Source organism: Aegilops tauschii, chromosome 5 (assembly GCF_002575655.3).
Source record: "Aegilops tauschii subsp. strangulata cultivar AL8/78 chromosome 5, Aet v6.0, whole genome shotgun sequence".
Taxonomy (NCBI): domain Eukaryota; kingdom Viridiplantae; phylum Streptophyta; class Magnoliopsida; order Poales; family Poaceae; genus Aegilops; species Aegilops tauschii.
The window spans coordinates 25,953,377-25,964,944 of record NC_053039.3 but is presented as its reverse complement, the minus strand read 5'-3'; the positions used below and the strand labels follow the sequence as shown (position 1 = coordinate 25,964,944).

At 41.6% G+C, this 11,568-nt stretch overlaps 1 pseudogene; it reads right to left on the bottom strand.

The window, feature by feature from the left end:
• Window positions 1–11,568, bottom strand: LOC141023263 (SNF2 domain-containing protein CLASSY 4-like; annotated as a pseudogene).

Sequence of the window (11,568 nt, the reverse complement as noted above, 5' to 3'; positions counted from 1 at the left end):
CTATGATGGGAGTACATTCACAAAAATCTCTTTGAGATTTTCATCTTCTGTCATTTGTTTCAAAATCCTATCAATGGAAATAAATTCTGATGACAGGTTGCACTCCACAGGATGTGGCTCACTTGAAAACAACAATTTGGACATTTTCTCCTTCTTAGCTTGTATATCATATTTTCCCCTTCTCTTGTGTTCCTTGTGTGATTAGATTATATGTATGGACAATCTTTTGCTAACCAATTCGATATGCACGTCCAATCGCCTGCCTTTGGACAGAAGGGTTCCACACAACATCGAGAGGCACCGCACGCGATGCTCTAAAGAGGGTAATACCTTCTCCACACACCTTGGTCGATGCAAGCATCACCTTGGCCCCGCTCTCCATATCATTGAAGTCCACCATCAAGGCCTTGCAGGTTTTAATGGAGACATTTCCACTCATATACAGGAGCTCGTTGCGTTTAGTCCAATTGAACTCTTTCCTCGGCTGTTCCATGATCAAGTCCAATGGTTCAAGAAACTGGCTAAACACGAGCACTCGCTCTTTTAAAGCTTCAGTACTGGAATTTTCGTCTTTGCCGAGTGTTAGGCTCCTTGTCGAGTGCAATATGTTACGCAGTCGGCAATAGTATCTTTGCCGAGTTCCTACCAAAGAAGTTCTCGGCATAAATCGAAACTCAGCAAATAGGTACTTAGCCGAGTATCGTCAACGAAACGCTCGGTAAAAGAACAAAACTCGTCAACTGTGGTGTTGCCGAGTGCTAAACTCGGAAAAAGGGGGTCTTTGCCAAGTGTCCCACTCGGCAAAAGGGGGTGTTAGCTACAATGCATTGTTTTTGCTGTAGCAGTTGCATACGACCTCGGATGAAGATGCTTCAAAAATCAAAGTTGTTCATTTTGATGAGAATGGTAATTTTATGTTGATAACTTTTACATTTGAGGCCATATTATTTACACTTTTCCCATGAAAAATTTGGTCTCAAATGACCAACGCAATGACCATATTCATGCCATAGTTTATGATAATGTGGTGAACTTGGGCATATAGGTGAATCCTTCCATTACAAACAATGTTGCCAAACAGAGTTTTGTACTTTTTGTCAAAAAATACCATTCTCTATTTTCGAAGTATCAAAAATGTGTATTTTTTGTGAGGCAATTACAAAAACCAGGGTGCCAAATGGTTCTGTCCTAATTTTCACATGAAGTACGCCATATTTGACGAACAACTACCAAGTGTTATAGATTTTCTAGGTCTCTAGTTACTTTCACACATTTAAATGACTTTATGCCGATTTCCCGATAGTAATTCAATTTGAACTGCAATTGAGTAATAGCTCTGTCCTAAAAATTAGCAAACAACATATTTAGGTACACAAGTATTCATTATGTGGAAGAACCACTTATAGTTTGGAAATGTTCCACTCCTTGCCATAAATAGTCATGCCGGTCATTTTGAACCCTTTGAAAAAATGAAAGAAAATGAATAAAAGTTCATAAACTGCAATCCTTTCGCATGGACTCATTTTATGTGTACTATTTGTGAGGAAAAATGCCTAACTTACATTACGACAATTTTGCGAAAAATTCTTCACAAAATGGGCTATTAAGTATGGAAATTCATGAGTTTCTAGCCAAACAATTAAGGTGAGGACTAATGTAGTTTATGATAATGTGGTGAACTTGGATACAATGTTGCCAAATAGAGTTTTCAACTTTTTATACAATATAATCATTTTTTATTTTCTATGTGTCAATAATGGGTATTTTTTGTGAAGCAAGTACAAAAACCACGATGCGAATTGGTACCACTCTAATTTTCACATAAAGTAGACCGTATGTAATGGACAATTCCCAAGTTCTATAAATTTTCTAGATCTCTAGTTACTTCCGCACATTTCAATGACTTTATGTTGATTTCGTGAAAGTAATTCAAATTTGAACTTTAAGTGTGTGATAGATCTGTCCTCAAAATTAACAAAACACATGTTTAGGTACACAAGTAGTCATTATGTGGAAGAGCCACTTAGGCTTTGAGAGATTCGACCCCTTCTCATGAATAGCCACGCCGGCCATTTTGACCCCGTTTGAAATAAAAGAATACAAGTTCAAAAAATGCAATCCTTTCGCATGGAATCCTTTTATGTGTATTAGTTGCGAGCAAATATGCCAAACTTTCAATATGACAATTTTGAAAAAAAAAATCCTTTACAAAATGGGCTATCGTGTATGGACATTCATGACTTTCATGTCAAATGACCAAGGTGATCGCCATATTCACTGTATAATTTATTATAATTTGCACACATTTGACACGGAGGTGCATCTTACCATTACAAACAATGTTGCCAAATAGATTTTCTACCTGTTTTGTACAACAAAATTATTTAGTATTTTCTAAATGTAATAAATGTGTATCTTTTGTGAAGCAAGTACAAAAAATAGAATGCAAAATGGCTCCACTCCAATTTTCACATAAAGTAGACAATATTTGATGGCAATTCCCATGTTTTTGGTTCATTTGCAATATTTCTAATATTTTTTGGTATTTACGAGTTGTTACACTCGGTGAAAGTCAAGCTTTTACTGATTGGCAAAGAGAAAGCACACTCTTGACCAATCTCAGGAAATCACATGGATTAATCACGTGGCAGCCTTTCATCTGGCTATATCTCACCGCGCCTTCCTCTCTCTCTCTCTCCTTATCTCCTCCATCTCAATCACAGCCAGAAACACCGCATCTCTCTTTGTTCTCTATCTTCTCACACCAAGCTCATCTCACTGTTCACCACTGGCCGCCGGAGAAGAGCAGAAGACCGGCGACTTGGGCGGCGCCCTGTAAAGCGTGCTCTTCGGCCAGCTCCTCGTGACGCTGGCCGAGTTCAACCTCGAGCATGGCAGTGGCCTGGACATCTATGGCATCTCGGAGATCAAAGGCTTCAACTCGTTATGCGGCTTGCCGGCGTGATGCGTGTGTGTTGTCTAGCATTGTACCTACGTGTGTTATGTTGGCATGTTGATGCATGCATGCCAGTTTATTGTGTATTGATGTATGCATGTGGCTCGGCCAGCATGATGCGCGTACATGCTTTGGATTAGAAGCTCGCCGGTGATATGTGCGTGTGTACTGATGCGATGAGCACCTAGACAACAATAGGTAGACCCGTCCGTCGTCTTGAGCACCGCCCTGCCGCAAGCGCGACCAGCTCTAGCCATCAGCGCCACCGCCGGTGTCTTTTTGTTATGCAAAAAAGTTTTACAACACTCGGCAAAACAATGACACCTGGCAAACTGATTGATTTCCTCCTTTTTTGTTGTCCGTTAGTTCTTTTTTATGGAGTTATACCTTTGCCGAGCACCATGAAAACGCTCGACAAACTTGCTGCTGAGTGTCCGACAAATGGTTCTTGGCAAACTTCTGTTTGCCGGAAGGGGGTATGCTGGGTGTCCTTTGCCGAGTACTACACTAGGCAAAACCTTTACCGAGTTTTTTCCCTTGACCATGTTTTTGAGGCACTCGGTAAAGGCGCTGATTCTAGTAGTGCTTCACATAGACGCAGGACCTCATAAACGAATCTCGTCTTAACTCCTTCATGTTGCATCAATCGTAACCTTTCCAACGGAAGCTCTCCACAGTAGATGCTACTTCTTTTGGCAACTTTTCCATGCTAGTGACAAGGGGCGGATGTACGGACACAAGAGAGATATTGTATTCTGAATCGAAACTGTTGCGCTTGTTGACGATGTCCTAAACTAGGGGTACTCACCACATCATCTCCCGAATAGTGGGTCGAGCCAAGGACACGCGTGGCGGTTTACTAATGAGCCAGTTCAGGCAGCACATGACATATACGGGGAAGATTCTACAAGACTTGGTGATCAAGATAAGGACTCCTCTCCACCAATGTACCCGTCTAGGACTCTTGTTATCCTAGGCCTCCGGTACATTATATAAGCCGAGACCAGGCTAGTCGATACACAACATCTCACATTCATCATCATCATCATTACCCCTAGGGTGTAGACCAGAACTTACAAGCTAGAGGTACATCAACTCTCTACTTTGATACACCAATAATATAAGCAAGAGCAGGACGTAGGGTTTTACCTCCTCAATGAGGGCCCGAGCCTGGGTAAAAACACCGTGTCCCTTCTCTCTTATTACCCATCGATCATATCTCATAGCTCGCGCCCCCCTACCGGAGCTCACTGGTTTTGACACCGACATTGGTGCTTTCATTGAGAGTTCCGCTGTGTGGTCGAAACAAGGATAAATGGCACCATCGGTCAGCGACTTACACTAGTAGAAAAAGGGTCAAATGTGAAGCACATTAGTGCAGGTTTGATTTTGAGCCGGCACTAATGTGTCCATTAGTGCCGGTTCCAACGGCTAGGCGGGCGGAGATCATTAGTACCGGTTCGTGAGCAACCTTTTGTACCGGTTCGTGTCACCAACCGGTACTAATGATGCTGCGTCAGGCTGTGGTCAGGCTGTGGCCCCATGGGCACCTTTAGTACCGGTTCGTGCCATGAACCGGTACTATAGTTTCTTAGTAAGCTGTTTTTTAGTCCCACCTCGCGAAGAGAGGGGCACTAGGAGCGGTTTATAAGCCCTGAGTGCAGAGACGATGAAGGAGAGGCGCAATGCTCATCTGCACGTTGCTTAGCTTTAAGCCTTGAGGAATAGTGTAGACTGCACGGAGCTATGTGCAGTGCAGTTTGCACTATTCCGAAAGGCTTGAAGCTAATTAACGAGCATTGTGCCTCTTTTTTATCTTTAATAACTTATTATAACTCCGGACTTATTGTGTTACGGCAAAAACTGGATGCACTTCGTGTACAAACTGGACAATCTCTTTCGAAGTATCAGGGTTTCTGACGAGCACTCATCTGTTACATGGGCACTTCATTTTTTTAAACTTATTACAACTCCAGACTTTTTTGCGTTCCGTGTACACCATTCAAAGCGACGTCATCAATTTCCAACACGTTCTGACATCATTTGCTGTTTTTCCGTCATTTGAACTCCAGCCTATTTTTGCATTCAGTATGCATCATTCAAAGCGACGTCATCAATTTCCAACACGTTTTGACATCATTTGCTATTTTTCAGTCATTTACCGATTTGTTTAGAGAGCTAAATGACGGTGAAATTGAAAATCACTACAAAATGAACTCTGAAAATGTTGGAACTTGGCATGGTATCATCATTTCGCCCGCATAGCATGTGCAAAAGAGTAGAGAGGGTCACGGCGAAAACTGGACGCACCTCATGTACAAACTGGACAATCTATTTCGGAGTATCAGGGTTTCGGACGAGAACTCATCTGTTACACGGGCACTTCAATGTTTTTTAAACTTATTTGAACTCCAACCTATTTTTGCGTTCAGTATGCATCATTCAAAGCGACATCATCAATTTCCAACACGTTCTGACATCATTTGCTGTTTTTCAGTCATTTACCGATTTGTTTAGGGAGCTAAATGACGGTGAAATTGAAAATCACTACAAAATGAACTCTGAAAATGTTGGCACTTGGCATGGTATCATCATTTCGCCCGCATAGCATGTGCAAAAGAGTAGAGAGGGTCACGGCGAAAACTGGACGCACCTCGTGCACAAACTGGACAATCTCTTTTGTAGTATCAGGGTTTCGGACGAGAGCTCATCTGTTACACGAGCACTTCAATGTTTTTTAAACTTATTTGAACTCCAGCCTATTTTTTTATATTCACAAAGAAACTAAATACAACAAAAAAATTACTCGGAAATAAATAGAAGAAAATTATATAAAAAATTGTTGGGGCGCTGCCCGCTGGGCCTGCCAATCCTAGGGTTTGCAAATACAGGCCCAAAAGGGCTAGAAGCTCAACGGGCAGCGCGCCGAAGTTAGGCGCAGAAGCCTGCTATGGAGAGGAGTTCGAGACAGCAGCCGCGCCGGGGCTTTTAAACTGGTGCGGGCGCCCCTCGACTAGCGAGGTGGGACTAAACTTGCCCGCACCGCTCCTGTGCCAGCGCACACCTTTAGTACCGGGTCATGGCTCCAACCGGTACTAAAGGCCCCCCTTTAGTACCGGTTGGAGCCACGAACCGGTACTAGAGGGGCAGTTTCCCGCCCCTTGGCCTAGCGAAAATTGGCCTTTAGTACCGGTTGGTGGCTCCAGCCGGTACTAAACGCCCCTCCTATATATATGACACTTACGAAAAATTCAGTTTCATGGACCACCACTTCTTCTCCAACTACTTCGCGCGACATCGCCGCCCCCGCCGCGCACCGTCGCCCCTGCCGCCCATCGTCGCCGTCACCGCCGTCGCCCTCACCGCCCGTCGTCGCCGTCACCGCCGTCGCCCCCGCCGCCCGTCGCCGTCTCGATCACGTCGTCGCCCGCGGCCTGCCGCTCGTCGTCGCGCCGTCCCCGTCGCATCGTCGTCTCGCGCCGCCGCCCGTATGCCGCCGCCCCCGCTCGTACACACACACATACACACACACACACACACACACACACATTGTTTTTACTTATTTTCTGTTTTCTGTTGTTTAGATTAATGTTAGATAAATTACGTAGATAAGAATGTTAGAATGTTAATGTTAGATGAATTATATGGAAAAGATGTTAAATATTAATGTCAATTTTAGATGAATTAGCTAGATATTAATTAGGTATATATATATGAGATTTGAACTAGTGGAATTAATATAACTAGTTTATTTTTAGTATGAAAATTAATAAAACAAGTTTATTTTTAGTAAGAAAATTTAGGTATATGAGATTATTTAAACTAGTTGAATTAACATAACTAGTTTATTTTTAGTAAATGCTTAGTTGAACTAGTTGAATTAGTAGAACTAGTTTATTTTTAGTAAGAAAATTTAGGTATATGAGATTTGATGATCTAACTAAAATATTACTATATATATAGCTACTTTATATATTTTAGTAAGAAAATTAATAGAACTAGTTTATTTTTAGTAAATTCTTAGTTGAATTAGTTGAATTAATAGAACTAGTTTATTTTTAGTAAGAAAATTTAGATATCTGAGATTTGATGATCTAATTAAAATATTACTATATGGAACTAGCTACTTTATTTTAGTAAGAAAATTAATAGAACACGTTTATTTTTGTTAAATGCTTAGTTGAATTAGTTGAATTAATAGAACTAGTTGAACTAATAGAAGTAGTTGAATTAGTTGAATTAATAGAACTAGTAAGTGTTTAATGTTTCACCTATATGAACATAGGAAATGTCGTCTGATGAAGAAAAAGATTTCATTAAGTGTGAATTCTATGAAGACCAGCGCGCCCTGTGCGACAGAAATTTCCTTGTTGATGATAGGCGCTTCAGCATCAAGCTAGATGAGACCTTCGAAATGGATACAGTAAGTCACAACGACAAGTCTTTTTTCGTAGTTAAGCATGACTTATATATGCTTCATTTGCTTCAACTTATAATTTTAAATTTTCACTACTCTACTAGCGCATCCCCTGCCATGCAAGAATTTTTGTCTTGGATAAGATAGGTTTTAGTGCTATGAAAACTATGGAGGTAAAGAGAGTTTACCTAAAGACCGAGCATGCTGGTTATACTTTCAACGTCAAATTATACAATGCAGACACGTACACCTATTTTGAATGCAAAACTTGGCAAGCACTATGCAAGGCTTTTGCATTTGAGCCTGATATGGTTATCACCTTTGAATATTCGTCCGGAAGATGATATTGAAGGTAATAGTGACATCTGGGTCGATGTGCAGACGCCTCCAGTTCTACCATTATATGAGTTTCTCAACCATATTTATGTCTTTGATTTTGTTTATTCAAAAATAGATGACAACTAATTTCTATTGACAGTTTATTTCCATTCAAGCATACATGTCCGGCGCTTGGTAGACAGGACCTACTACTGTCCCGGAGCTGAACTAAACTGCGAGGAGATAAGTCATTATGTTTCATGGCTTGAGGATCTTGATGCTGTTAAGAGAAATCATTTTCCTGAATTTGAAAATCTTAGTACTCAAAATGTGCGACCAATAGTGATCGTATTGAACTACGGTCACATGTATTTAGGAAAGATGGTAAGATTTTTACTATTAGTCCTCAGTGCATCTTTTGCATACATTATTTTTCAAGCTAAACTTTCATTGCTAAGTATATTAATTACTATACGATGTTCTTCAACCGGGACTCCTGATGACAGTTGTGCCTCAGTGGATCAAGACTAAAGGTCGCATGTCAATTGTTAGCTTACGGCCAAGATATCCTACAGTGCACATGAGTGCATTCAGGATTTCTGAAAGCGATGAATGCTTAATAGTGAAAGATTGGAGCAAAATTGTTAACGATCGCAAAGAAGTACTAGGGGGCAGCAATCAGAAGCGCAGCCCACGATTAGGAGACAGGTTCATCTGCATGCTCCAATATGATGAATCAGGAGAGCTATACATGTTCTATGCTATTTTACCTGAGAGAGAGCAGCAGGAGTGATTTAGCTAGTTATCATGCTCTTAGTACTTGTTGTCCTCTCATGCGTGTCTGTGTTCTTCGTCCTGAACTTAATCTCAAAGAGTGATTTGCTTTTGTGGTGTTATGAACGCTTATAATATCATGACCATGTTGAACTCGATGATATCTTTGCTAGCTAGTATATACTGTTGTTGGTGATGATATGATGCAAGATTTTTTATATTAATATGATGATGATGATGATGATGAGTTATTATATCATTTATGAAAGAAACCGCATCATCCAGTCGAAACTAATCTGCGGTACTTTCACCTAATGATTTAACAACTCATTATAATGTAAAACAATCACTAAATTAAATTGAAAACACAAAACTAAAGGAAAATAAAAATTAAAACAGAAACACACCCAAACATTTACCAATGTCCTACACGCACCCGGGCCTGGCTCGTGCCACGTGGTGGCACGTTAGCGCCAGTTCGTGCCAAACCGGTACTAAAGGGGGGGCCTTTAGTCTCCACTCCATAGTGCCGGTTGCAGAACCGGCACTAAAGGCCCTTACGGACCGGTGATAAAGGCCGGTTCTGCACTAGTGTTAGATCTCCATGGCGCGACTTCGGTGCCCGAATCCCTAGTTAGCGGATCATACCTCGTCCATCGAGAGTGGAGGCATGTTAAGCTTTCATCAACATCAACTATGATCTATCACGGGAGAATCATCCATGGAGCTCGGGGCCTCAATGTCAACATTGTTCTCAGGCGACCGTGCAGCTTTTCTGGACAGTGGTTTCGTGTTCGCCATCCCTGCCACCTCGAGTGTCGCTTTGACAATTGCTTTGGTGTAATTGTGCGTAATTGAGTCTTGAACAAACCTTAAACTTTCATTGTGTTCGAATGGACGAATCTCCGGTAATCTCCGATATACTGGAGCACTGTCGAATCTTGGTCGGAATCTAGATGAGTTTAGGGCGAGGCGTCCAACGGGGACATGCTTTGGAATATCCAACCGTTCATTGGCAACGAAATTTTTATAACGACCAACTCTCAAAATTTCAGCTCGATCCGACCGTTCAAACTCCGGGTCGAGTCCAAGGAGTGCATCAATTTCGTATATTTCTGCATCAACGCGATATTGGACATACTTTCTGGAGGATTTTTTCATGGAGTATTGTGTGTTATTCTCAAACACATACAAATTTTATAGGCTTTTTCGAGGTAATCTTCACCGTCGCGTTGGTGTCAAACCAGCCCGACAACATTCCTCTAGGGCTGCCGACTTGCGCTAGATAGATCATCGCTTCGTCGAGCCGAGGCCAACCTCATTGGATCATCACCTTGGTGGGTCGACCAAGAGTTCGGCATGGCAAAGGCTAAATCATCACCAATATCGTCGACCCACGAATTACACGGGACGGGTACACTATCATCGCCACGCAGTTACTTCATCAACCTGGCATCGACCGCATCACAAATTTTGTTTGTCGGCATCAGCCTGTCGCCTCTTCTTCAAGGCAACATCCAGCACGACGACCTCCTTTGAATCTTAGCTGACGTGGAGACTTTGGCACCTCGGCTGCACCGGGGGCTTCGACTCGTCAGGTGCCCGTGCCGCTTCTTTTTCTAGCCAACATACAACACGTCGACCTGCTTCGACTCATTAGCTGACCGTGCCGCCTCTTCTTCAAGACAACATCCAAAAAGCCAGAATTTCAAAGACATACATCGAATTTACACATTTTGAAAAGCAGGACTTCATTTTTAGAAAAGTGGATGATACATTTTGACCAAAATAAAGCTAAACTTTTTCTTCAGGTTGTTCTCGTGCAGGAGTCATGTCCAGTGTTCGGGTATTCATTTTCCATCTCCCGATGATAGACAATGGGCAACTTGAGTCAGGCTCTCAGCACCTTCTACGCACATTGTAGATTGAAGTGTAGCAATTGTTGTTGGGCAGGATGAAAAAGTGTGAAGTACACAAGATATACATCAAACATTGTATTGATGCCTTCTAAAAATAACATAAACAAACAAATTAGACTGATGGAATATGATATCGGTATACATGACATACATACAATCAAGGCACGACAGCAGATCCCTTAGGTCTGAGGCATCCAGCCTGTTCTATCCCTGATTGAAAAATAATACACTTGTGAATTTGGAAATGAACAGAGATCGACCATAACAAATATAAAGCGAGAACATAAGAAATGTTAACACAAGATGAGAACGCCTGATCGCTTATTTGGTCAGACTTGTGCGAGGCTAGCTATAACTATGGGCTGGTGCATGGAGTGTGTGTGTGCACTCCTTACGACATGAACAATGGAAGCACCTGAATGGTGCTGCCCCATCTTCCAGATAGATATAAAAATTGTAGGGTTGCCATTTTCAATTTTTTTCAATCAAAGGAGGCGTGCCACATATAAGATCACAATTTAGAATTTCTATTTTCAATACCATGCAAATAATTTTACTTCCTTTGTTGAAGAATCCATAAATTCAGAATTTGATAGAACGTGTGTTGTCGACAAATGATATAAAAGGATAAGTACCACAAAAAAATATGGAAATTGCAATATTCCGATCTTAGAAGCTTCCACTTACCAGAGAACTATAAGTTCTATTGTCACTATGATGGGAGTACATTCACAAAAATCTCTTTCAGATTTTCATTTTCTGTCAATGGAAATAAATTCCGGTGACGGGTTGCACTCCGCAAGCTGTGGCTCACTTGAAAACAACAGTTTGGACATTTGCTCCTTCTTAGCTTGTATATCATATTTGCCCTTCTCTTGTATTCCTTCTACGATAAGATTGTATGTATGGACAATCTTTTGCTGACCAATTCGATATGCACATCCAATCGCCTGCCTTTGGACAGAAGGGTTGCACACTACATCGAGGGGCACCACACGCGATGCTCCAAAGAGGGTAATACCTTCTCCACACACCTTGGTCGATGCAAGCATCACCTTGGCCTCGCTCTCCATATCATTGAAGCCCACCATCTAGGCCTTGCAGGTTTTAACAGAGATATTTGCACTCATATACAGGAGCTCGTCGCGTTTGGTCCAGTTGAACTCTTTCCTCGACTGTTCCAT